The sequence below is a fragment of the Macaca nemestrina genome, unplaced genomic scaffold (genome assembly GCF_043159975.1).
Source record: "Macaca nemestrina isolate mMacNem1 unplaced genomic scaffold, mMacNem.hap1 Scaffold_88, whole genome shotgun sequence".
Classification (NCBI taxonomy): Eukaryota; Metazoa; Chordata; class Mammalia; order Primates; family Cercopithecidae; genus Macaca; species Macaca nemestrina.
In genome coordinates, this window is record NW_027257879.1 from 77,675 (window position 1) to 104,965 (window position 27,291).

Sequence of the window (27,291 nt, forward strand, 5' to 3'; positions counted from 1 at the left end):
TTTTTTCTGTTATAAACGTATAATTTTACATTCTCAGATTTCTGTATAATTGATATGCTTCCTAATTAGCAGACATAGTAATAAAAAGTGAATTCCAAGTGTAAGATCGGAGGAACCGTTCACATGGCTTCAGGTTCTGCTAGTGTTTCAACTTAAGAAAATGGTTCTGTGTGTTGGTAACAAGGCCTGAGAGTCTGTGTGAGAGTCAGTGTGGCTGTAATCAGGGTTCGTGTTGGTTCCCTAGCAGAGGATGTTACACTGTTACATTATCTTCTACAAAAAATCCTGAAAAAAATGAAGGCTGAATAGACATACACACCCTCCCAAAATAATCCAAATGTCCACCGATATGAAAAACAGATGAATTACGGCTTCCATCGTGGAATATTCTTCAGCAGTGAAAACAAACTATAGCCACAGGTGCCAACTAGGATAAAGACAACCTTTTAAACACGCTTAAAGTGAACTGACTAGGCCGAATTCCTTGATTACAGGCATCTGCTCCAAAAGGGTACTGTTATTAATCCTGTGATGTAGAATGATAGTTAGCAACCCTGTTTCGGGGCACATCTAGAAAAAAGCAAAATAATGACTACACAATTTTAAATTCTTTGTAAATTATAACTATTACTATGAAAATTCTAAAAATGTGAAAATCTTCCCAACTGTTATTGGACACGCTTCAAAATAAATACCCTGGCATTGCTTGCCACACCCACAGTTGTGCCAAAATAAATGAAAATATAGCCCAAGGTAGTAGAATTGAAACCTGAAGATGTACGAGCCGTCCCTGTCTCGCTATCTATACATCGGGTAGAAATTTAAGAGCAGGTAGTGACACTGCAATGCAAGGCTCAAACCAACTGGGTATTTGGAAACTTCTATGCAAAGTGGCATTTTCGGTTTTTAAACACGGTGTTATTTGTACTTCAAACAGGTAACTTTTTGATTCCCTTGGAAAAAATATACCCATAAACCTGGTCTAAAAAAAAAAAAATACGGGAGTGGGTATGAGAGAGAGTAGCTTAGAAATTTTAAAAGTATCAGCAGGGAGCAGTGGCTCATGCCTGTCATCCCAGCACTTTGAGAGGCAGGCCCAAGGGGCCTTTGAGGACACCGGTCTCCTCTGCTGCCTGCCTGCTGGACTGACCCCCCAGGACATTCACTGGGTTTCCACCCCTGTCTCATTCAACATCCCAAGGGTGGTCTTCATCCTCGTCTGGGGCTTAGCTCTGCCCCAATTTCCTAAATCTCTGCCTTCAGAGCCTGAAAACACCCACGCCCAGGGTCACCCTAAGTCCACGTTTACCCCAGAGAGTCCCAATTTTATGTTTTCCAGGCATCGCCTTAGTGATAATTTATCCTGTAAATTCCAACTGCCTTCACACCTCACCCCTGCTGTCTCCCAGCAGAACCCACTCAGATGCACATGCCCCAGACCCACATCCAGGTCTGTACATGCTGCCCTGCTCTACCCATGTGGGGACCACCTCTCTTTCTTGAGGAATCAGCTGGCGATCATCTCCTTGTGGAGGGCTGCCCTGACTTCCAACTCTCTCCAGCAAAGGCAGAAGCCGTCCTCGGTAACTTCCTCAAAACTCAGGCCAAGTATGAAGATGGCGCAGATGCTAGCTGTGCCTGGGATGCCATGGGCAGGGTCCCCAGATGCTCTGCACATGGCCCGGGGCACCGCCTGAACACAGCAAGTGCTGAAGAAATAAAACTGACATGCGATGACCTCTGATAGGGCCTCCTTCACCATCCACATCTGTCTCCCCTCTGGACAGTAAAATCCACAAGACACGGAGGGCTTGTCTCACTCATCTTCAAACTCCCAGGGTCACCCTGGCAGGTAAAGGGGACTCAAATGTCTTCTGAAGGAAGCAGCTGGTTAGCTGCCAAGTTGAAGGGCCTCTGAAATTCAGAGCTCTGCAAAGGAGTCCAGCACACTTTATTATGAATGACTCCAACCACGGCAGAAGTGGCCGTGGAACCAGTGCTAACCAATTCAGGGTTTGTTCACTGTTTCTCAGTTCATTATCACAACGCATTCTCACAGAGCAGCTGCGCACAGATCCTCAGACATCTACACAGAGTGGGACGATGGCGCCAAGTCACGTCAACGTCCTGTTGCAGACTGGGAGACAGCAGTCAGACACGGACCCAGGCAGAGCACAGACCTCGCGTTAAATCGGCTCCGTGTAAACAGCACTCCCTGCCAGGCCCTTTCCTATCTGCACAGCTTCTACAAATTCAACTCTCGCACCTGACACCTAAGAATACTGCACACCCCCATGTGAATCCCCTACTCACCTCCCAAAATGACCCGCCATGGCCGAGTACAAAAAATTTCAACATAAGGGAACTGGAGGGCATGTGGGGCTTTCTCGAGTCCCTGCTGCCTCCTGATGGGAGGGCCCAATGCTTCACACCACTAGTGAAGGGCGGGTCTCTTTGGCCCCCCGGCTTTGACCTGGAGCTTAAATCAGCATTAACTAATTTCACTTTCCAGGACCGACTTCAAAGGCCTGTAAAGCCAGAGAAGGGAGAGGAGATGGAATACGCCCTCACCTCAGATCTGCTGCAAGCACACACTTCTCAGATGCGTCCCAAGGTGCACAGCATGTCCGATGCCTGTTTCACATCCACCGACCTGCAGGTCTTCTATGTGGCATCAGCCTCCTGGGCACTGGGAACAAGAGGTATAATGGCAAGTCCCTTCTGCAGCAAAGCTGAGGCAAAGGGACCCAACACATTGGAACTGACCTTTTTCTGACAGTATCAAAACAGAAGGAAAATACTGTACAGTCAACTCCCCCTCACGCAGGTTTATTTACCTGTGACTCAGAGGCCATGACAGAGAACTTCAGGTTCTTACCGATTCCTATTTTCCCCATCCAGGAAGCCTTTGTTTTTAATATCGTACGAACTTGCCATTTTGTAGGCCAAAAACAGCAAATATTGGCAGTTTCCTACAGTTCAACTGAATAAAATATGATCATGGCCTTTTGTGAAACCATGAAGAAAAGGTGGATATCTCAATATGTGTTTCCAGACTGGCTTTGTTCCTGAAGCGGTAACTCTGTTCACTCAGGATATTACACACTGAAGAATAAACATCAATATCCCACCAAGAAAACAAAAGGAATGAAATAATTTTGCATCCACCTTGGAACCTTTTTAGGACAAGGCAGGACACAAACTTCTAAAAAGCTGCAATTGTCCCTCTGTATACACAGGGACATGGATTCCAGAACATGCCCCGAGTTTACCCAAATCTACGTATCCACAGGACCCCACGGCCACCCTATGGAACCACATGTAGGAAACGTCGGCCTTCCACAAAGCCAGGTTTTTTCAATAAGGGTTTGGTTGGAAAAAAAATTAACATAAGTGATCCTTCGAAGCTCAAAACCCATGTTGTTCAGGGTCAGCTGCATTTATTACTTGTGTCATATCTGAGGCCTGAAAGCCATCATTCTCGATACCTTAATGTGATGGTTAACAAACTAACTGTTCCGATTAGAAAGAGGAAAAAGCTTATTTTTAAGCTGACAATGAGAGTGGATGCGGCTACGGTGAACGGAGAACAGACCTAAGCCAGCACCAAGGCTGGGGTGACTGCCTGTGCTCAGACCCACCAGGGCCTGTTCTTCCATCTCCCTCTGCTGAAAGGGATAACCTCCTTCTCCCCCACGACTAAAGGGCCTTTTTAAAATATTCACATGAGAAGTGCTATGAAAAGCTGAAAGGTCACAGATAACATTTTTAAAAATAAATATTAACGTAAGCATTTAATTTTCGTATAAGGAGTAAGGAAAGGATCCAGTTTCAGCTTTCTACTTATGGCTAGCCAATTTTCCCAGCACCATTTATTAAATAGGGAATCCTTTCCCCATTTCTTGTTTCTCTCAGGTTTGTCAAAGATCAGATGGCTGTAGATGTGTGGTATTATTTCTGAGGACTCTGTTCTGTTCCATTGGTCTATATCTCTGTTTTGGTACCAGTACCCTGGTGTTTTGGTTACTGTAGCCTTGTAGTAGAGTTTGAAGTCAGGTAGCGTGATGCCTCCAGCTTTGTTCTTTTGACTTAGGATTGTCTTGGAGATGCGGGCTCTTTTTTGGTTCCATATGAACTTTAAAGCAGTTTTTTCATACGAAAATTAATTCAAGATGGATTAGAGACTTAAATGTTAGACCTAATACCATAAAAATCCTAGAGGAAAACCTAGGTAGTACCATTCAGGACATAGGCATGGGCAAAGATTTCATGTCTAAAACACCAAAAGCAACAGCAGCAAAAGCCAAAATTGACAAATGGGATCTCATTAAACTAAAGAGCTTCTGCACAGCAAAAGAAACTACCATCAGAGTGAACAGGCAACCTACAGAGTGGGAGAAAATTTTTGCAATCTACTCATCTGACAAAGGGCTAATATCCAGAACCTACAAAGAACTCAAACAAATTTACAAGAAAAAAACAAACAACCCCATCAAAAAGTGGGCAAAGGATATGAACAGACATTTCTCAAAAGAAGACATTCATACAGCCAACAGACACATGAAAAAATGCTCATCATCACTGGCCATCAGAGAAATGCAAATCAAAACCACAATGAGATACCATCTCACACCAGTTAGAATGGCGATCATTAAAAAGTCAGGAAACAACAGGTGCTGGAGAGGATGTGGAGAAATAGGAACACTTTTACACTGTTGGTGGGATTGTAAACTAGTTCAACCATTATGGAAAACAGTATGGCGATTCCTCAAGGATCTAGAACTAGATGTACCATATGACCCAGCCATCCCATTACTGGGTATATACCCAAAGGATTATAAATTATGCTGCTATAAAGACACATGCACACGTATGTTTATTGCGGCACTATTCACAATAGCAAAGACTTGGAATCAACCCAAATGTCCATCAGTGACAGACTGGATTAAGAAAATGTGGCACATATACACCATGGAATACTATGCAGCCATCAAAAAGGATGAGTTTGTGTCCTTTGTGGGGACATGGATGCAGCTGGAAACCATCCTTCTTAGCAAACTATCACAAGAAGAGAAAACCAAACACCGCATGTTCTCACTCATAGGTGGGAACTGAACAATGAGATCACTTGGACTCGGGAAGGGGAACATCACACACCGGGGCCTATCATGGGGAGGGGGGAGGGGGGAGGGATTGCATTGGGAGTTATACCTGATGTAAATGACGAGTTGATGGGTGCTGACGAGTTGATGGGTGCAGCACACCAACAAGGCACAAGTATACATATGTAACAAACCTGCACGTTATGCACATGTACCCTAGAACTTAAAGTATAATAATAATAAATTAAAAAAAAAAAACACGTAAGCATTTAACAAGCCCATTACGATTTAAAGGAAAAAAAAAAAAAACGGTATTAAGTTCCTGGGTGCAGGGGCTCATGGCCGTAATCCCAGCACTTTGGGTGGCCGAGGTGGGTGCATCACCTGAGGTCAAGAGTTTAAGACCAGCCTGGCCAACATGGTGAAACCCCTTCTCTAACGAAAATACGAAAATTAGCCAGGCATGGTGGCGGAAGCCTGTAGCCCCAGTTACTTGGGAGGCTGAGGGAGGAGAATCACTTGAACCCGGGAGGGAGAGTTTGCAATGAGCCAAGATCATGCCATTGCACGTCAGCCTGGGCGTTGAGTGTGAAACTCCATCCCAAAAAGAAAAAAAAATATAAAGTTTTCCTTCCAATGAACCTATCATTCAGCCACCGAGGTATCCTATAGCTACTTATTCAGCCATGAGATACACCACAGGCGATATAGGCGAACAGGACACAGTTCTTCCCTGAAAGAAGGCTGCACCCTCAACAGAAGGGAGGCACATACTCCGAATGGAATCGGCATAGGGAACAGATGCTGCTGCAGGTGAAACTGGCTGCACAGAGCACCCACTCAAGTGTCTGAGAAACAAGGAGCCGTTGGTGCCATCACCTTCCATACTTGAGCTGGGGCAGTGGGGAGCCTGTCATCACCAAGGACAAAAAGCCCCAGAACCACACAACGAGCTTACAAACTCACCGAGGCGATGACTGAGCAATGTGTGTGGAGTGATGCGAACACGCAGATGTCAGGGCCACGCGCGGCGTTGGTTTTGTGCATCAACCTGAGCGTGCCCGGGGTGCCCAGATGGCTGGTTCTGCATTATTTCTGTGTGAGATGCATGTTTGCCTCTGGACTGAGTGGAGACCCATCCTCGCCGGTGTGGGGGGCACCACCCTATCCCCCCAGGGCCCGAGTAAAACAGCAAGGCGGGGAAAACTGGGTTCACTCCACCTGTCTGGCTGATGGGCCAGTGACATCCGTCTTCTGCAGCCCGTGCTTCTGGGTCTCAGCTCCTCAGACCCCGGTGGGATCTGCACCCTCCGCTTCTCAAGTCTTCAAGCCACACCCTCCCAGGACTCTAGCTTGCAGCCTGTGGGTCCTGGGGCTTCTTGGACTCTGTAGCCCCTGCAGCAAGCCTCGCCCTGGAGACACACGCACACCCGGCTGGCTGTCTCTCTGGAAGCCCTGACTAAAAGCCGCCCCTAAAAGTGGTCTTCAGAATTTTTTTCTAGCCCTAAGATCCCAGCGCCCCTCCTACAATTCTAGGCGGAAAGGTGAATGGAGACCAATGGACAGAGGTGTGTGCGAGGACACGCCAGGCAGCAGCACTGGGCAGGAGGGCACTAACGCTCACTAAGCAAAGAATCAATGTTGCTTGCCACAAAAATGAGAGCAGTAAAGATTTCTTCAAACAGAAATGAGTTGGTATCATGATTTGCTCTTAATACATAAGAAAGCATAAAAGTAGGCCTATTAACAATTACATAAGTCTTTAGAGGCCCTTGAACTACTTCTGCCCCGAGTCCTTCCCTTGCTATTGATGGAAATATGGGAGAAACCAGGAGGTCTGAGCGTGGACCTGGCCGGGCTCCCAGGGGCCGAGGAAAGCACCCATCTGTCCAGTCTTCCCTCCACCCCGCGGGGTTCCCTCTTACCCAGACTCTTGGGCTGACGCGGCTCATGCACTCAACAGCGCCATCATTAAACGTTTAGCTTCGCATCACGAGGGCCTCCTCTGGCCTCTTCTGACCACTCCTGAACCTCCAGTCAGCATTAGTCTGCAGGACACGCGTGGACAAAGTTGATGGATCACGGCCTCCAACGAGGAAGGTGCCAGGCAAGGAGTCGGAGAGCCGGGGATGGAGCAGCCCTCACCCAGGGAGGCGAAGGCCAACAGCGGCCACCACCGAGGACCTCCCTTCCCACCCTGAGGGCAGCTCACCCAGGGAAGCGAAGGCTGACGCCGGCCACCACTGAGGGCCTCGAGGGCTCTCCCCACCCCGAATGCGGCTGCGATCACATTTTCCCATCGCACCAAGAGACCCCTGTATTGAGCACAAACCTTTCCAACCTTCGAATCAATAAGGAATCACAACACAGACATTCCCTCAATCCAAATGGCCAGCCCACAAAACAGACATGCAATCATACACATTTCCTGTGGGAAAATCAGTCAGTCTCTGGGGCCTCGCGCCAGGGGTGGGGGAGCATCATGGGGAGACGCCCCAGCCCCAGCCTGGCTCCTCCCTCTATAGCTCCTTTTCCCTCCTCTTCCCCCCGCCCCTTCCCACCCCCCTTCTAGCCTCAGAGGCTCCTTCCTCAAATTCTTTCCCCTTGATGAAGTCATTCATGCCCAAAATACAAGGCAAAGTCATGGGGGCTCAAGAGAAAATCCATACCGTGGCTCGCGTTTTAGATTCTCATAAGTTTGAGAATAACCAAGCAAGAATCTTTGGCATCTGAATGGTCTGAAGGATTCTGAGCTCAATGTCCTGCACTGGCCCGGAGTGGATCATGGGTGTCTCGGACATCTTCACAACTCTACACCAGTTATTTTGAAACACACCAGCAGAATAGAACCATGTGAATAGCTGCTTCTCAGTTAAAAGTAGGAAAAGACTCCAAAAGCTGCCCTCAAGGAACATCCTTCCCATGAGGAGTTTTCTGCATCGGGCCCTTCAGGCACAGGCAAGGCCCCCGGGCCCAACTCCCTCATCCCTGCGTCATAAAGCAGCAAAGGCAGTGGGGAATAAAGCAAGTGAAGGAGTCAGTCCCGCACAAAACGGGCTCCAGAAGCCACAGCTACTCTCCCAGTGTGGGAGCCAAGTTCAGAGACCTGGAAACACCAGCATTCCCAGGGAGGAGGGCAGAACAATGCCATTTCCCCCTAGTTTAGGGAGACACCACCCCACGTCCTCTGGCCTTAAAAGAGGAGAGACTTCACATAAATGATTTCAATGACTCCACCACACACAGAAAGTGGGCTGAGGGCTAACACTATCATATAAATGCCTGGCAAAAACACACTAAATGAACACACAGATAAGCAAGGTTCTCCTGTTATCCACCAAATATTCAGAAACAAATCCAGTAAGCAATCTCTTTGCAATCAAAAGACCAATTCAGAGGTGCAGATTAAAAATAAACATACAACTGAACCCTTAATACACCAAGAACCAATTTCCACGGAAGTGTTATCACATCACCACCTCCCAGCTGAAGGAAGCAGCACTGGCCACTGACCAGCTGTTCACTCGTGGATCAGTGAACGAAAGGCAGTGCTGTCCAGGACAATGATGAGATGTTAACCTGAAAAGGGCAAAATTGCAGAGGCTGGAGGGACCTTCCAGGTAACCCGTCCCCCTCAGTGGACAGAGGACCCCCGTGGGACCACAGAGCCCAGAGCTCCAGTGTGTTCGGGGCAAGGACTCAACTGCAACCCTGATGATGTCCGAACGCCTTCTGCCCTTCTGTGTCTCTGCCCCACTAACAGGGAATCCGTGAATGCTAAGGAAATGTAACGCATTTTACAATACATGTAGATTTTTACCAAATTAAAGATAAACAGTGACAAACTTTGAGAATTAACTAAAATATAGTTCAGTGAATGCCCAAACTCAAAGCTAGTCTCCAAGAGGTGATAAGCTGTGTGTGGTGGTTAACGCCTGTAAATCCCAGCAGTTGGGGAGGCTGAGGCAGGAGAATCACTTGAGCCTAGAAAGTTGGGGTTGCAGTGAGCTGTCATTGCACTACTGCACCCAGCCTGAGAAACAGAGTGAGACTGTCAAAAACAAACAAACAAAAACAAATTAAAGGAGTTCAAATGAACTCGCTCATACCCTTTAAATTTTCATTTGGGTACATGGGGTGATCTAGTTCCTTTTTCCCTTGCAATACATGAATAATCTAATAATTAAATATAATCTAACAATTACATGGGAAAATTTAATTATTTTCCCATTTCATTATTCCCTATCTCAGGGAAAAAGTTAAAAGTATTCCCTATTTCAGGGAAAAAGCTAAAAATCATTTTAAACCTTCCTTCCACAAAACAGTATACTCAGTCATCTCTATCTGCTTGATCATGTGGAATTCAGCTTCACAAATCTACAATACGGTTTTTGTTAAACAGCGTTTATGTAGACAGGCGAGAGAAAGAAACACTTGGTCTATGTAGAAGCAGCAGAAGACACGTTTTAACAGAAAAGGGAGAAGATACCACCGTGTGAATCTGGAAATTCTGTCGTCATCTTGTCCACACACACAGAAAACACCCAAGCACGTGCCTAGTGTCCAACAGGAGCACAGAAAGGACAGGGTTCCTCCAGTTGTTTAATGACCAGCCCCACTTGTCACCGCCACATAACAAAATCCGCACGGCAACTTCAGCACGTTTCATTCACGATTCCACGGAAATCAGGCTGAAGAACATACAGATGTTTTGCCCACATTTAAAAATCCAAGTGTGGGACTCATAGAAATAAAACACATTATGGGTTCACTTCACTTTTCCAAATTTTTACTTGGAGAAACCTATAAAGTTCTTGTCAGTTACATCCTTAAGTTTTTCACTAATTTTTAAATGCGAAGGTCAGGCAAGACTTGTAAAGAGGTACACACATACGGCCCGGCGTGGTGGCTCACACCTATAATCCCAGCACTTTGGGAGGCCGAGGTGGGCAGATCACGAGGTCAGGAAACCGAGACCATCCTGGCTAACACGGTGAAACCCCGTCTCTATTAAAAATACAAACAATTAGCCAGGCGTGGTGGCGGGTGCCTGTAGTTCCAGCTACTTGGGAGGCTGAGGCTGGAGAATTGCATGAACCCGGGAGGCAGAGCTTGCAGTGAGCTGAGATCTCACCACCGCACTCCAGCCTGGGTGACAGAGGGAAACTGTCTCAAAAAAAAAAAAAAAACAAAGGAGGTACACACATACATGCCATGTTCTTCTCTCAAAGAGACGGGCCCTTTTTTAAGATTCCAGAAGTAAATGTGGTTGTCATCCTGCTTTTGAGAGGATGGGCTGTGTTTTAAGCATGAACAGACTTTCCTCCATGCACCAAGGATGCACCATGGGGGCAGTGCTGCCGCCGCCTCCCCAGTCTCTGCTCAGGGTGGGGCAAGGGGAGCTCCGTTGTCTCCCGTATACACCGTCAACAGGCCAGGTGCTCAGGAGGCGGCTTCCAGGACTCGCTGTAGGCATTCGTCAGCAGGGCAGGCAGTGCCTCGTGCTGGTGGGCATCCAGCAGTAAGGGGGTCTTGCACTTCACTCCCTGGGCCCAGCCGCAGACAGAGGGGAAAGAGACACCTGTATCGTAACTCATGTGTATTTATAGACACACAGAGACTCTGCAGTGCAAGGTGCAGAACTAGAAGGAATCATGGAAATAAGAGGGAAGACATTTGGTTACGACTGGCAGAGCCACCTCAAGCCTCAGCACTTCCTGCCGGAGCCCTCACTGACCAGACTCCTCCAGGGTCACTGCCACTGCCTTGCCCAGCTCATGACAGGGCAGACAGTGACAGAGCCTCAGAACAACCTCCCACTCCTTCCTCACCAGCCCAGGGGATGAGCTGTTCATGAGTGTCCCAAAGCCTGAATGCGGGAACACAGAGGTGACTGAGCAGAAAGGGGGACAGCCACAATGGCCGCCGGTGTGCAGATATTGCGGGGCACCCCAGCAGCCCTTTCCGTCTTAAAGAGGATGGCCACGGGTGTGCTGATGCTCCCGCGTGACCCAGCCGTCCTCTCCACCTTATAGGGGAATGGCCACGGGTGTGCGGATATTCCCGGGTGCCCCAGAGCCCTTTTCACCTTAAGGAGATTTTCATAGTCTCATATCAGTCTCCAAACTATTCAGTGAGGTTGGAGGAGTATCACTGTGGACCAACACTGATTGGCACCAAGTAAGGGCGATTTTATAACCATGTCTCAACCATGAAACAATCAGGTCTTTGGCCATCTGGTCTAAGCTTTTTCTGTAACAAAGTTGGATAATTTAGTTGAACTTTGATTTTCCAAATCTTGTTACAGAAACCACATCTTCCTAGGTGTGGCTCTGTGGTGTCACGTGCACACTTCAGTAGCCAGGCTTGCCAAGACTCACGGCACGTTACATGTTCACCTGAGAAGGCTGCTGAATCATTGAGGGCTCTGGCGTGCTCTGAAATGAATTTGCCACTTCAGCCTACACTCTACTCCCTTGCTTGGTTAAAGAAACCCAAAAAGCAGAATTTGTTTTGGCCAATCGCCTGCTGACCCAACTGCAGAGGTTTTAATTAGAGTACTTTCATTGCATCATAGAAAGCAAAGTCATATAGATCAACTCATTATTACCACTCCAAAGGTTTAGTAAATCTCCAGATAATCAGGCAAACATTTTAAGAAGCTACATTAAGGTTTACAATACTCAAAATTTAAAACTACATCCATGCTTCAAAAAACCACCATTCCCATTTTAGATGGCCAAATGCATATGAGAAAGAAAGAAACGTGCTGAGCGCATTTTTTGGGTAATCTTATGGAGAAACTGCCACTTTAAAAATGGCTCTAGTTCCTGGCTCCAGATGGGTGTGGTGGGTTGCCTCACTCAATTTCAACTCCACCTGAAGCTGGGACACTAGAAATCCATTCCCACACTCCAGGGCACCAGAAATCCCACTTCTGGAAACAGCCAGGAATGCAGACCTGTAGCAGAGAATTCTTTCCTGCCCACCCTAACTGTCCTCCGTGGAAGGCGACAGTCAAAGACAAGTCCACCCCCCTAGTCGCAACTGCACCACGAAGAACCATTTCAAGGTGGGAAGTGATTGATCAGTGGGAACAGGCAGTTTAGCTAATCACTTATAAGGCTGAGAAGTGGGGTTTGAAGGCCTGTATCTGGTCTTGTCCTCGGTAAATGGTCATCCGCCAGTCAGCCTAAGCCACATGGGAAGGGGCTTCTTGCAGTAAAAGTGGGGGCGCAGTTGTGGGGAGGGGGAATGTCTTAACAATCACTGTTTTACAGGATCACAGGGCTCAGGCAATGTTCAGTATTGTCACACACCAAGGTTTTTACAGTCTGAAGAAAACTACAGTCCTAAGGTGTCAGTTCTCAAAGCCCTTAAGTTCCTCCTGCAAAGATTCCCAGAGTCTCCACTTCTTGCACCGAACCCCAACTTGCACAGGCACCTGCGTCTTCCTCCTGCAGCAAATGCAGATAAGAAGCTGTGGCTCTGCTGCAGTAATGATGCCATGCAGCCCTAACACCACAGCAGAGCAATGGCTCTGGCCTGAATGTCCCCAAAACCTCATGCTGAAACCATCTCCGACGGGATACATTAAGAGGTGGGGCCTTTGGGAAGTCCTGCTCTCAGGACTGGGGTTGGTGTCCTTGTTGGGAGGCCTAGAGGAGCCCTCCTGCTCCTCCACCACGTGAGTTCTGACGAGACGACCGCTGCCACGCAACACCTGTTGAGATGCTGCCGTCTGTGAGCCACAGGCCCTGGGGCACCAGATGTGCAGGTGCCTTGACCTTGGACTGCCTTGACCTTGGACTTTCCAGCTTCCAGAGCTGTGAGCAATAAATGTCTCTTTACAAATCACCCAATCGACAGCAGCCGGACAGAGACAGTAATGTCACAACATGAGTCACTTTCTCAGTGGGCCAGAGGACTCCCCATGAGCCACCACTGTAAAGCAAGAACTCCCTGGAGGATGGAAAGGGGTTCACAAGGAATTCTACCCAGCACCAGGGTGTCTGTCCTTTCTTGCAGGAAGACAGCTGAGCCATGGCAGGAAACTACAGGGTGGGTGGGGCTGGACAGTAATGTGTCACCTGCTCATCTAAGCCTCAGTCTCCTGCCTCTCATCACGACAGTGGGGGTAACACCCCCTCACCTGAGCTGTTGGGGGAGGTAAGAGTGCTGGGTGGTTAACAATTGTTAGTTCCACAGAAATAAGGCAAAGAATCTGCCCCATGTCTTATAAAACCAAATCAGCCCAGGAATTCCACATCACTACTAATTTGCATGGGAAAATGCCAGATTCTCCTAAGTTCTGGCATGTCATTTGTATTAATAAAGTTTGCAGAGTTTTCACATACTAAGTATATAAAACAGGAAAATAAATCATGCAATTTGGAGGCTGAAGCAGGAGACTCACTTGAGCACAGGCGGCGGAGGTTGCAGTGAGCCGAGGCCTCGCCACTGTACTCCAGTCTAGGTGACAGAACGAGACTCCATCTCAAAAAATAAAAAAAAAAAAGATTTTGCTGCTTCATACTAGTAAAGTGGGCAGACTCTACATGCCAACTCTTATTCAAAGGTCGCCTAACACTGACTCAGGAACTCTGGCCCTGATGTGCTTGGAGTTTTAATCCTAACAGTGTTAAAGACCACTCCCCCAGGAGCTCTGAACAAGTACTCCAGGTATACGCTGAACAAGACCACACACTCTGACCGAAATCTAACTTCCCAGACCCAAACTACAGAACCACAGAAGACGCTGCTTCTGTCCAACTTTGTGTTCTGCCATCGTTTGTGTCCATTATTTCCTACAAACCATCTCCTTAGAATTTAGGGCACACAAAAGGCCAATACAACAGGGTTACTTTTCAAAGGTTTGGAGGTGAAGAACAGATACAATGCATTAGCTTCCTATTGCTGCTGCAACAAACTACCACAAATGCAAACCTCCTCTCAGCCCTGGAAGTCAGGAGTCCCAGGCCTGAAGTCAAGGGGTCAGTAGCTTGTATTCCTGCCTGGAGTCTCCCAATTCATAGAAGCCACCATGCAGCTTGGCTCACAGCCCCACACCCCTCCTACCACTGCCCCGGCCTCAGCCCTGCACCCCTCCGGACCCTGCCCCTGCCCCACACTCGCCCTCACCCCCACAGCCCTCTGGCCTCTATCTCGTCCTCAGGTCTCCTCCTCTGAGGCAGACCCTCGTACTGCCTTCTCAAAAGGCACATGTGAAGACACTGGACCCACCTGGACAACCCAGGGTCCTCCCCCATCTCACTGTCCGTTACACTCACATCTGCAAAGCCTCTTTTGCCATGGAAACTTCATTATACTAACAATCATTTAACAAGTCCATTCTAATGATGTGAAAATTGGCATTGTTTTCCTCCTAATGAACAGATCAGTCACCCTTGTAACCTATAAATATTTGACTATTAAATATACAATACTGTAGGAGACAGAGATGAGGAAGACGGTTCCTCCCTGAAAGACGACTCGACCCTAGACAGAGGGATAAACATTCTGAACAGAATCAACATAACTCAACATTTGAGTCGGAGAGGTCAAGCAATAAGACGTTCAAAGAAGCAACCAGAAAGTATGTACTGTGCCTGTAGTTCACATCTGCGCCTGGCGTCATGAGCACGAGCATGCGGACACGCACACAGGGCCCAAGTGTAAGATCAAATATAAGGAGCTTTCCACTGTAGTATTTAACTAGATCTTATGACAAAATAGCCTCCTGATTTTTATCCAAAAAGTTCTCTGTAATTAAGGAAATTAATTTTCCCCTAAAAGGCATTTCTCTAGCTATCATTCCATATAAACTAAATGGGCATATTAAAGAAAAAAGACAAATGTTTGACTTCGGGGGTTTGCCTACGACTTGAATAAGCATGATTTTCTTCTGGCCAAGCAGGGAGCAGCTGGACCAGACTGGAGGGAAGGAAGAACAAATTTCCACTCTGACCTCAGTTGGGCACCAGAGTCTTCCCTGTCAGAATGTGGGTGTGGTGCTTCCCACACACCAGCCTCTGAGGAAACTCAGCCCAAGGGTGTGGGAAAAGGCTGTCTACTTCTGAAAAATCTACAAAGTGCAGACACATCAAAAGCTTCAGAAGACTGTAAGCGGCCAAGGAGACCACTACACCCTTGGAGTTTACAGAAAATGGTCAGCATCACACGTGCCTGAGGTCCAGGGTCAGCTCCCGGCTGCCGCGACGCCGTGAACGCAGCCCTGGCTTCCCCTCTGATGCAGAGAGCTGGTCACTCTGCCGGCAGCACTCAGAGCTCAGAACATTCTAGAGGAAAGCAACGTGTTCCTTTGAAAATGGGGAACCGGGGCAGCACAACTGAAGCTCTACGACTGTCTCAACTACTGGGTTTCGGGGTAGCATTAGGAAATCGTGAGAATCCAAATCTCAATTTCATACAGATTCCAGATTCACTGCAGGTTCCAGAATTTCCTGAGACATTCTTCCAGTTTATCACTCAGGATTCCCTTGCCAAAGCTAATAAAGTCTACATTCCTTACGGAAAACCCACCATAAGCACCACCACAAATAAGATCAACTGACTGACGCCCGCCCTTCGCACCAAACACAGAAACTGTTACTCACACAAGACTGTGCTGGAGGCAACTCTCAGCTGAAGCCGAATCCGTGAGACTTCATTATCCCCCATTTTGGATCGAGTGTGAAGACTGTCAGCAAACCAGGGCCCCAGTGTAAAGCAGAGAACAGATCCTCTGATGCCTGCCTGAACATTTCCTTCCCACCTCTGTCTTGGATATTGAACACCCTCAGAGCTACTGAGTCACCCACATTTGCAGGTCATTTATCCAGCCACCAGGATAACACAATTATGCGATAAAAATGCCTTCTCAGGGCTTTGTCATACTCAACAAAGAAGCTCAGAAGGCTAGGTAAGCGCAAGAAAGGGGGAAGCGTCCTCCAAACAGACAAAAACCAAGGAAAACCGTGCAGAGACTCGAGAGAGAGAGCAGAAACACAGCCCGCTGTAGCCTTTCAGGTCCTGCTGGCCGCAGCCCTGCGTTAGGTGGCACCATTTCCACAGATGCATCCTGCTGGGCCCACTTGAAGGTCCCGCTTGCGAGACACTCACCCCCACTTCCAGCTCCTGCAAGACCCGCTGCAGCCCCACTCCATCCTGGGGGCCGACTGTGCAAGTCTTCCCGGCGAGACCCCTCAGAGCCTACTCAGTGTCTGAGACTGGGAAGCACCAAGGATCCAGAAAGGCACAATCCCGTTCTCCTCGTGCTGCTTTCTGGGTTCCAAGTTGCCTAACGAGTCCTGCATAAACCCCGGGCTGGGGAGCCAGCCAGGGCCCAGCAGCACCCAGCTCATGCACTCCACTCACCCCACAGAGGCCCCAGCACGCTCTGTCCGCGGGGCAAGACACCAGAAACAGCCACAGTTCAGGGTTCTGCCACCCGCCCCGCTGCCGTCATTACCTCCTGGGATCTGAATTCTCATTGGTTGGAAAGGTGATCCCACAGCTCCGCTGCCTTAATTACCTGCTGGGATCTGAAATTGTATTGGTTGGAAAGGGGATCTCATTGCTCAAGCACTCCCTGCTGCCTCCTTGCAAACAACATAAAAAATCCAAAACCCCTTGTAAAGAACGTTTACTATAACCTCAAAACAAGACACATCCCGAGACCAAGGAAGATACACACGCACATCTGACAGCTGGTGGACGTCAGTGACCGACGCCACGGCTTCCGTGTGGCGTGTGAAGCAGGAGGCCTGTCACGGTGACTCAGGCTGGGGTCTGAATGGGGGTCTTCCAAGCAACTAGGCAACCAGGACGCACACCCCAAAACCCAAGTCCCCGCACTCATGTACCTGGCAGAAATGCTGCGTGGCCATCGACACCAGTTGTGAACCAAGACCGATCTGTGTCCTGTGGCCCTCACAACGTCCGTACATGCCTGGGCCCAGCAGAGGCCCGCACGGCACCCTGCTCGCCTCCAGTGGGGCTCTCTCCTGCCAAAGGGGATGGCCCTGAAGTCCATTGAGATTTCCAAAGCTCTACAAAGTCGTGCTTCCTCCTGCTTGTTCAGAAGGCCTAAAGCCCTGAAGACACCAGTGAGAATTGACCTAGCCTCTTAAGGCAGCTCAAATACCTAAACACAGGAACGCTGGACCTCTCTGCCCTCGAGAGCAGCCGATAACACACTGGGCTAAGCAGAAGGTACAGATGTCACATCCAGAAGCCAGTGGCGCTCAAGATTGCATTCCAGGAGCCGCCCATGTGAGTCCCTCCAAGGCTTCCAAGTCCCACTTGATTGTTTTCATCGTATCTCTATAACATCAGAGACATTATATCTCACGGTATCTATGAGATCGTCTCCACTTTTATGAGCACATATGCTCCCTGACTTACCATGGGATGAAACTGTTCCAATAAACCCAGCGTAAGCTGAAAATATCCTAAATAGAAAGTGCATTTGACATCATAGTTTCAACTTACAACGGGTTCATCCAGAGGCAGCCCATCTTGGGCCAAACAATGCACTGAGTGTGACTAGTTCACACCATCACAAGGTTGAAAAAAAAAATCAGATATGTAACAATTGGGAGCCAGGGACCATCTGTATTGGGGCTCCTGTCTTCAGAGACAACAGAAACCTCTTCTTAGACAAGAATCACAATTTATAATCCTCAAAATGTTAAACTTAGTTTAACAATCTAGACGTTCAAACAAAGCCAAAGTAGGCCCACAAGGCCGTTTGTGCCCTTCACTAAGACGCACGACTCTGTAATAACCCTCACCACAGCCCCTCAGGGTGGGTCCCAGAGGCAGTTGAGGCTTGTGGCTACGGACACTAACGAAACCAAAATCAGAGTACGCAGGTGCAGTCAAGTCATATGACTTCTCCACTAGCATATGCACAAATGTTCATCAGCAAATCTCATCTTCGCTTTACCTCCCTCCCATGACCTAAAAAGGAGTCCACCACACACACACCTCACTTCAAAAACATAATTAGTACTTGCATTCAATTCTGAGCATTCGGAATAGACCTAATGGGTGATTAAATCTCTCCTCCAACCCATTGCTTAGTCTTCTTAGAGGATGAAGGATTTTGCATAACACAAGTCAACATATAAAACATCTGCTATAGAAACAGACTTTCAAGTGGTCCTCATTAGAGTGATTCAACTAATATACAAAGGACCCAACACACAGCAGTGTATATTAGAAGAATGATTAATTTGTTCCCCTAAAAATCCTAATATCTACACAGAAAAAATACCCAATACACATTTTATCATTCTTTACCAGTATAGTCATACAAAGGAGTATCACAAAAGCAAAAGAACACATTTGGTTTGACTCACAGTTCTAAGTTTAATATAAAATTGCTAAAACCACCAAGACAAACATGACTATGAAATATTTAACGATCTTCACCTAAATTCAAGTCACCATTCAACCACCAATACCTCTGCTCTCCTTACGGGAACTTTCCAAAAGTAAATTCTGGAATTAACAGGACAAAATTTTCTGGTGATAGAAATTAGGAAGAAATTGGTTGAAGGCCGTTCCTTGGCTGTCAAACTTTTTCTCAATAATATTTTGTAAAATAAAAGCGTCAAACAGATCTTTACATTAACTTACAATCTATCAAGCAATACTGGAGCAAGCTTTAAATATTAGCCACATTCTGTCAGGGCTGACTAACATTAAATCAGTATCAGTCTCATGTCTTGTAGGATCCACAGCTCATCTTCTTAAAACCACTTAAGATTTCATAATTAACTCAATTAAACAATGTAAGTCATCTCCTTGATCTTTGACATGAAGGGGTCATTTTCCCCCAAAATAGTACCTCTTTCCTTGACATGATTTAATCTGTGGTTAGAGTATTTAAGAGGATTTCTTTCCTTCTTAGAAAATAAAATATACACCTTTCCAATATGAAAAAACTCTAACTGATAATGCCATAGCTTACCCAGGTCAAAAGCATTTTTTTTTTTTTTTTTTTTTTTTTTTTTTTTTTGAGACGGAGTCTCACTCTGTCGCCCAGCTCAGGCTGGAGTGCAGTGGCGCGATCTCGGCTCACTGCAAGCTCCGCCTCCCGGGTTCACGCCATTCTCCTGCCTCAGCCTCCCGAGTAGCTGGGACTACAGGTGCCCACAACCGCGCCCGGTTAATTTTTTGTATTTTTAGTAGAGACAGGGTTTCACCGTGGTCTCGATCTCCTGACCTTGTGATCCGCCCGCCTCGGCCTCCCAAAGTGCTGGGATTACAGGCGTGAGCCACCGCGTGTTAAAAAAAGAACCTAACTGCATCTTTGGACCTTATGTGAGGTAGTGTCCAGGGTCACTGGGACCCCTACTTGGCCAGTGTAGCTGGGTACCAATTAAAGACAGAAACCCAAGCATTCACTCAAAGCCCCTTCCCAGCTGTTCATCCTAGTGGAAGAAGCCATGAGTACAAACGAATGCGGCATTCTACGGAGGGCTTTGGGGATAGGCTGCTTGAGAACATCAAAGTGGCTCACGTCCCCCGAGTATAAAGCCAGTGACTGCTCTCAGCTTCCATCCACAGTAGCCAAAGTCTGGAATCACCTGAGTGCCCGCCAACAGGGGATGAAGGGAACGTGGCCCGAACACACACAGGAGCAATACTCCACCACACAGCGGAGAGCCCTGTCATCCGCGGCAGCATGGATGGAGTTGGAGGACATTACGTTAAGCAAACGAGTCAAGCAAGGAAACGGCGCATAAGCAGGAGCTGAGAGCAGATCTCATGGAGGCCAAAAGTAGGTGGTCAACAGGGCCCAGCAGAGCCCACTCATAAGCAGGATGGGCAGAGGCTGGTAATGTGCACAAACACACAGCCTAATGGGAACACGAGACCTACTATTGATAAATCAGCAGGGGGATGGCAGTGGGTCATCTACTGTGTATTTCAAAACAGCTAGGAGAGAATAACTTAACATAACCAGCACAAGGAAAAGAAACTATTTAAAGTGAAAGACATCCCAAGTACACAGATTTCATCAATATAGGGGTGAATCAAGGTATCACATGCACTCTGAAAATATGTACGTATATTATGTATCAACAGAAACAAAAACCAATGACAGAACCATTTGCGAAGCACGTGCAGGAGAAGAATGGGAAGCCTGACATTGTGTGGCTGTGTGTCCCCACCCAAATCTCATGCTGAACTCTAACCCTATGTTGGAGGTGAGCCCTGGTGGGAGGTGATTGACTCATGGGGGTGGTTTCTAATGGTTTAGCACAATCCCCCAAGCGCTGTCCTCATGATAGTTCTCCTGAGATCTGGTTGTTTGGAGGTGCATGGCACCTTCCCATTCACTCTCTCTCCCCTTCCAGCCATGTGAAGACATGCCGGCCTCCCCTTCACCTTCCACTCTGATTGTAAGTTTCCCCAGATGTAGAAGCCTGTACAACCCACAGAACTGTATGCCGATTAAACATTTTTTTTCCTTATTACCCAGCCTCAGATAGTTCTTTATAGCAGTGGAACAACAGTACAGTCCTCAGGACCAGCAATGTTTTCCTTCTACCCAGCGGCCAACAAGGTCCTACACCATAGCTGGTTTTCCAAAGCTTTGCCAGAATGCTGAAGCTGTTTTGGGGATACTAACTTTCCCCATCTCTGGCAAACCAGATGGGGCATCCTATTGGCCTCTTACCACCTTTCTCAGAGAAACCCCACCTCTGAAACAGCCTCCACCAGGGGCCTCCTTCAGCAGCAACAAAGCTGAGTGTTCCTTGCACTTCCCTTCTTCTGAACAAGTAAACATCTTAAGCTTGTTTTTCCATCTTCCCAGCTCATTGAAAAAAGTATCTTATGCTTTCTATTTTCCTAACACACACACATGGAAGAGAAGTGCCGTGAGGGCAGGGGCTCTTGTTTTCCCGGATCTGAGCCTGGCCCTCAAACACTAGCCGAATACTAACACGATATCCAGAGGCAGAAATGCAAATATCCATATGACTTCAAATACCCTAAGGACCTAACAGGCCGAGTGGCCCATGTAACTATGGTGTGCTGGGCCATTCAACTGGTGTCCAAATCCCTGTCCAAGTGAGCTCTTTAATTTCGAGACTTTTCAGACAGCTGTTTTGTTGTTGTTGTTGTTCTGTTTTGTTTTTATTAAAGGGATATGTTACAATTATAATCAAGAATATCCCAGGCCGAGTGTGGTGGCTCTTGCCTGTAATCCCAGCACTTTGGGAGGCCAAGGTGAGCGAATCACCTGAGGTCAGGAGTTCAAGACCAGCCTGGCCAACATGTTGAAACCCCGTCTCTACTAATACAAAAATGAACCAGCCATGGTGGCAGGCACTTATAATCCCAGCTACTCAGGAGGCTGAGGCAGGAGAATGGCGTGAACCAAGAGGTGAGGCTGCAGTGAGCCAAGATCGTGCCACTGCATTCCAGCCTGGGCAACACAGCAAGACTGTCTCAAAAAAATAAAAATAAACCAATACTCCCAGTTAGTTCTTCACCAATGTCAGATACATCAGTTTCAAGAAAAATATGAAAGCATGTTTTTATATTTCAGTGTTGAATTTAACCATATCTTTTAACCATACCTTTTAAGAAGATATGAAGATAGAACTTCCTCAAGGATTGGGGGAGAGAAAGGCAGTTAAGAAAATCTTAAAACCTCAGGAGAAAAACAAGTATGGGTTAAGACCTCAAGGCAAAACTTTTTCTTTGCACTTTGATTTCAAAAGAACAGAGATGCCCAAATTATGAACTCTCCCATCTGCATTTTATATTCGTCTGTGTCCTTTGAAAGGCTGGAGATGGGATCCCAGGTATTTACTTGGGATGCCAGAAGAGATGCAGCTTCACCCCCCCGACCTCCATGGTTTGCTTAGCCCCTTCACCAGTGGATCTCACCAACAGATGACACATCCACGCCTCATCCATGGCTGCACAGAAAACCACTTGGAAGACAGCCACTCCCACCAAGCTTCCTGACTTTGGTGTTTAAAATCTGCATCATTTAAAATCTGCATCTCATACGTGAGATTACACTCCTCCGAACAACGACATTGCCACTGTCATTTCACCCAAAAGGGCTTTAGGAAGTGACACGCGGTCCAGACGCCAGAGGTCGCCGGCCGCCTTACTCTAGCCTAATTCCTTTGTGCCTGTATGGAGGCTTCACAGATACAGCCCATTAATGACTGTATGAGAAGCTCAGGGCATAGACGAACTCAGTGCTGAATTTTTTCCATTTATCACCCTTTGTTTTGTCCAGAAGACAGCTGAGAAAGGCGGGGGCAGATCATCTCCTCGAGTGTAATGACTCTAGCCACTTCTCTTCACCCCAGGTCACCACTCAGTCAACACCCTTTTGAGAAACCAAAGCAATTCTGTTCCCTTCACTCTGGGTTCCAAGCACTAAATTCCTCCGTTTTATCAATTAGATTATCAAGCAGCCGTTTGTAATCTGGACTGCAATCTGATACGAAATTTAAAGCTAATTTAAGTTGCGGTAATAGCTCCTATTCACATTATAGATAAGGCATGAATGAAAACTTTAATCTGTTCATAGGACCAACTTTGTAAACAAACCAATTATTCAAGCAATGATTGTCTTCAGTTAGATGCAAATTACTTTGCACATAAAAGATTTTCCAGTAGGAATTTTTAAATCCATGGTCTGTCTTTTCTGAGCCTGTCTCTGCACCTTCCCCTGAGTGCACAGCAGGACTTCTCAGGGCATCCCATCAGCAGACCCACTGAAGAGAATAAGCTCGCAGCCCCCAGCCCAGGAATCAAGTCCGAGCCCCAGCAGCCCCTCGTCCAGCCGGGGCTTCCTCACCAGCACAGCACCCAGAGGTCTTCCAGGTTTAATGCCACGTGTGCGTGGAAAGTAGAGTGCTGGAAGGAACACAATAGACATTCAACAATGCAAATTCCCCCCTGGAACAGCCCAGCAATCCTCTGTACCTTCCCCCAAAGTACCCATGCTAGGCAGGCGTAGAGTCCAAGGGGGGTGCCTAGGAATCGGCATTTAACACTATTCTGATGAATAAAAGTTTGAGAGGTCGGTCAGCGAGAGGCTGTCGTGGCCTCCACTCATTTGCAGGCTCTGAAGAGACACAGATTCAGGTAACAGGCCAGACAGGACAGGACAAGGATGGGGAGGTGGAGGGCAAATTCCACGGACAACCATCCGCCCCGTCATCCCCACTGAGACTCCGTGATTTAAAGAGAGGCAAAGCCAGGGAGAAAAGATGCCCGCACCACACGAGCGACTGAGATTTCACCTAAAGCACGCAGCATGTGGCTGAGGGCCAAGGTTGGGCAAGCCAGGAGCACAGAACGGGGTTCACTGGCCCAGAGGTGTCTCCCACACCCACACCCCGTGCAGACCTCCCAAGCACTGCCTGTGTCTCCTGCCTGGTTTAGTTCCTCCCCGCCTTCTACTGTGTTGGTTTCTCAGCCGCCACCCACCACCACACAACCCTCTCTACAAGCTTGGTGGACTGAAAAGAGCGGGGGCGGGTAAGATCTGGGCTCTGGGGCCAACGTCCTGCCTGAGACATTACTTCCAACCCACCTAGCTGTGATGTGAGCCCGAGATTTCTCAAATGTGAGATGGGAAGGTAACTGAACCCACTCACCAGGACGGCTGTGCAGACTGAGATTACATATAGCCACACCTCGGCATCCACCACACGTGGGACCCCAGTCGTGTTGCCCCTGATGGGAATCCCTCTATGCCCCTTCTGCTACCACAGCCAACTCCCAGCAGTAGCTGTGGAGGGTGCATCCTCTATTCCCACTCCACTCACCTCCCATCGCTCCACGCAGTGACCTGCCACGCAGCGGCCACCAGCAAATCCGGCCCCACTAGATAACCGACCACCAGCCCCCCCTCACTTTGGGGCGTCTTCCACTTGCAGTTCCGAAGCAGGCCGAGAAACCGCCCTCAAGGGCAGTCACCTGTTCCTTAGTGCATGTAATGACATGCCACACAGGACCACCAGCAAACCCAGCTCCACCATCCAGGCTCCTGTGGATTAACCAAACCCCCACCCCCCACCTTGGAGCGTCTTCCACTTGCGGTTCTGAAGGGGGCCGAGAAACCGCTCTCAAGGGCACTCACCTGTTTCTTATTGCATGTAATGACCTGCCAAGCAGGGCCACCAGCAAACCCAGCTTCACCGTCCAGGTTCTGGTGGGTAACTGCCCCCGTCCCCCGCTTCCTCCTGGGGTGTCTGGGAGGCTCAGAAACCGCCCTCCACGGGCACTCATCTGTTCCTTATTGCACTAATACCTCATTTACAGAAATCCACTTTGACTTTCCAGCACTGCACTTGTGACAATTTAACAATCCTGCTTGCAAGCTACAAGAGCTTGAGGTCACGTCCACCTCACCAGTATCCCAGAGACCCAGCACTATCCCACTGTGTTTAAAATTCCAAAATACTCCTTCAAAATGCTACTGGCATTTGCTTTGCACATAAAATGTTAAAAACCTTCAAGTGAAACAAATATCTTCAACAGTTTGATACAACGACATGTGAGTTACACATCTGCCAAGTTGTAAAGCCTCATGCATTTATAACATTTTAGGTACGGTCAAATGGTTCATTAATATAAATTATGAGAATCTCTAAGAAACAGGTTTTTTCTGGCATTAGATGACCAAAGGAAAACTGGGTTCTGGCTGGCTTGCGGGCCTGTAGAGACAGACAGATCTGCTGACACAACCAAGCTCCTTCCCACTGATGTGGCCTCATCCCAGGCCCCTCACCCGGATGCCTGCAGGCCCCTGGAGGAGCAAGCTGACCTGTCCACATTTCTCAAATGCACAGCTGTTGCTCACACTGCAGATAGAGTTCAAGGCACGAGCAGGCCGCCACGCTAAAAATACCACGCAGCGTCCACGCCAGGTGACGGTGGTTTTCACTCCATCCCAAAGCCCCAGGTATGAGTTTACAGCCATGATTACCACATGGATTTTTGGACCCTCAAGACATACTTTGTTTCCTTTTATGCAACAAAGTTAAAAGACTATCACTCAGATATAGGCTCTGAAACTGTGGAATAATTGTTTGGGAACAGAGCCTCTGCCAGATCAGGATTAGCACTTGGGACAACACCCCGTGACCTCGGTCCAAACCCATCCAGACCAGAAGCCTCCCGCACTGTAATTTCTGTGGATTTCTGTAAACAAGGTATTACTGCAATAAGGAATAGATGAGTGCCCTTGGAGGGCAGTTTCTGAGCCTCCCAACCACACGGCCACGTTCAGGCTGAAGCCGCACCACCTCCAGAAACACTGTCCCTCGCCGAGGTGTGCCTGGCTTCTCCCTTTTTCCAAAACTTAACAAAACCTGAAAAGGACAGGTCTGTGTAGAAAAACACAAACTACTTGCGATTCCTCTTCCCAGTTCAGGCTGTAGGAAGCTCGTCTCGGCCCTCACCGTGTTCTGACTGTGGCTTGGTTCCCATAAGAAATAAAGTCAGAATTCTAGTCCCTGTCTCCTGGGCAGTGTGGCAGGCATACATACCTTCAGTTATATGAGGAAAGGCGTGGCGAGCCCCCTTCCTTCAGTAAAACTGCAGAGTTCCCAGAACCCCGATGCCATCCCCCTCACACCACTGTGAACACCTGGACAGAGCACATTTCAATGCGTGCACCTTTGTGGGCTAGTTTTCTATTTCTCCACTAAATCACCCCAAATTTAGCGCCCTAAACACTGACTTATTTTCTCACATTTCTGGAAGCTGGAGTCCAAAACAGGTCCCACCATCTAACGTCGAAGTGGCGGCAGGGCTGGCTCTGGGGAAGCGACCGTCTCCTTGCCTCCCGCAGCCTCTAGAGGCTTCTGCATCCCCTGGTCCATATGGCACCCCCTGTCTTCAGGACCCACAGCGGCTCTGACGGCCCCTCAACTGGAAGACGCAGAAACGTCAGGAGACCGGGATCTAGTGCTAGGGCCAAGCCTCCCCACCCTCCCAGCTCCTCACACACTCCCGTGTGAGCTAATATAGATTCCACTTTAACTAGTGTCACCTGTGTAAGGGGTAAGTGCCCAGCTGTGAACTGGTTAACCTCGCCCACACAAACCCCGAGAATAAACTCACAGGCCATGGACCACTCCACAAGCAATAAGTGACCACCTGCTCAGGGACCTCCATGCCCCAGCAGAGCCCTCCGGTACCTCCTTGTGAGCTCAGACTGGCGGCAGGGGTCTGCAGCGCCACAGGGCCCTGGATAAAAAAGACAGCTCCCATGTCGGGAGGCACCCGCCCGCGGTTGGGTTCCCAGTACTTTAATTGCCCAGGTGGACAAGCCGCGCCGCATGCAACCCCATCACCAGAATAACGGCTGCACGTGGCGAGTGCACGGGTGGCCACCACTCAGCCCAGCTGGCCGCGCTAAGCACATCACCACCGTGACGCCCAATCAGACTCAACTGCTGGAACAGTCCCGGCATCGGCCCCCAACAACATTCTGGATCACAATTCAGAGTAGTGATTGCGATCAGGGCCACACGTGGCTGAATGTTTTTACAGGAGGACGCCACAGCTGGACTGACGCCACAGCTGGATCTGGCTGGACTGAGAGCATTTCCCACTGGACATTCTTACAACACCATTTTATTTGCGCTTTATTAAACTTCTATGGCTTTTTTCTGCTTATCTACTTTATGGGAGTGTTTCTTGTTCTTATGACTGCGGTGATACTTCAAGCTACAACTATCAATGTGTAAATTAGTTTGGAAGTCGCCTTATCATTAAACATTTCACAAGCAAGCAGTCAGAGGCACCTAACCCGGAGGCCTCTTTTCTTCTCTGAGCCAAAGCTACCTTGGACTCAAAGAAAACGGCACATGGAGAGGGGCTGGATCTCCAGCACCCATTCCTAGGGAGCCTCCTGGGGAGAAGATATGGAGGGAGAAGCCCTGGGTTATGGCACTGTCGTACTAAAGAAAAGTCTATTTGGGTAATGTAAGCACCAGACTTAAGAGATTAAGCAAACCATGAAAAGAAACCACTAACCACAGCTTCTCCAAAACAGAACTAAACTCCCTTTAGTTTGAATTGGAAAAGCAGAAGTGATGATCAGGATACAAAAAAAAAAAAAAAAAAAAAAAGAAAAAAAGAAATGACACAGTATCTGAACACAGGAGAATAATCAAGGGCCACT

General features: G+C 48.0%; 1 long non-coding RNA gene across 1 annotated transcript; it reads right to left on the reverse strand.

Moving 5' to 3' along the window:
* Nucleotides 1-152: 152 nt before the first annotated feature.
* Nucleotides 153-27,219, reverse strand: LOC139361657 (uncharacterized). Its single transcript, XR_011619237.1, has 3 exons — nt 25,855-27,219; nt 2,572-2,689; nt 153-1,845 (listed from the first exon to the last, which is right to left on the reverse strand). It is a non-coding gene; the product is annotated as an uncharacterized lncRNA (long non-coding RNA).
* Between the last annotated feature and the right edge of the window lie 72 nt (nt 27,220-27,291).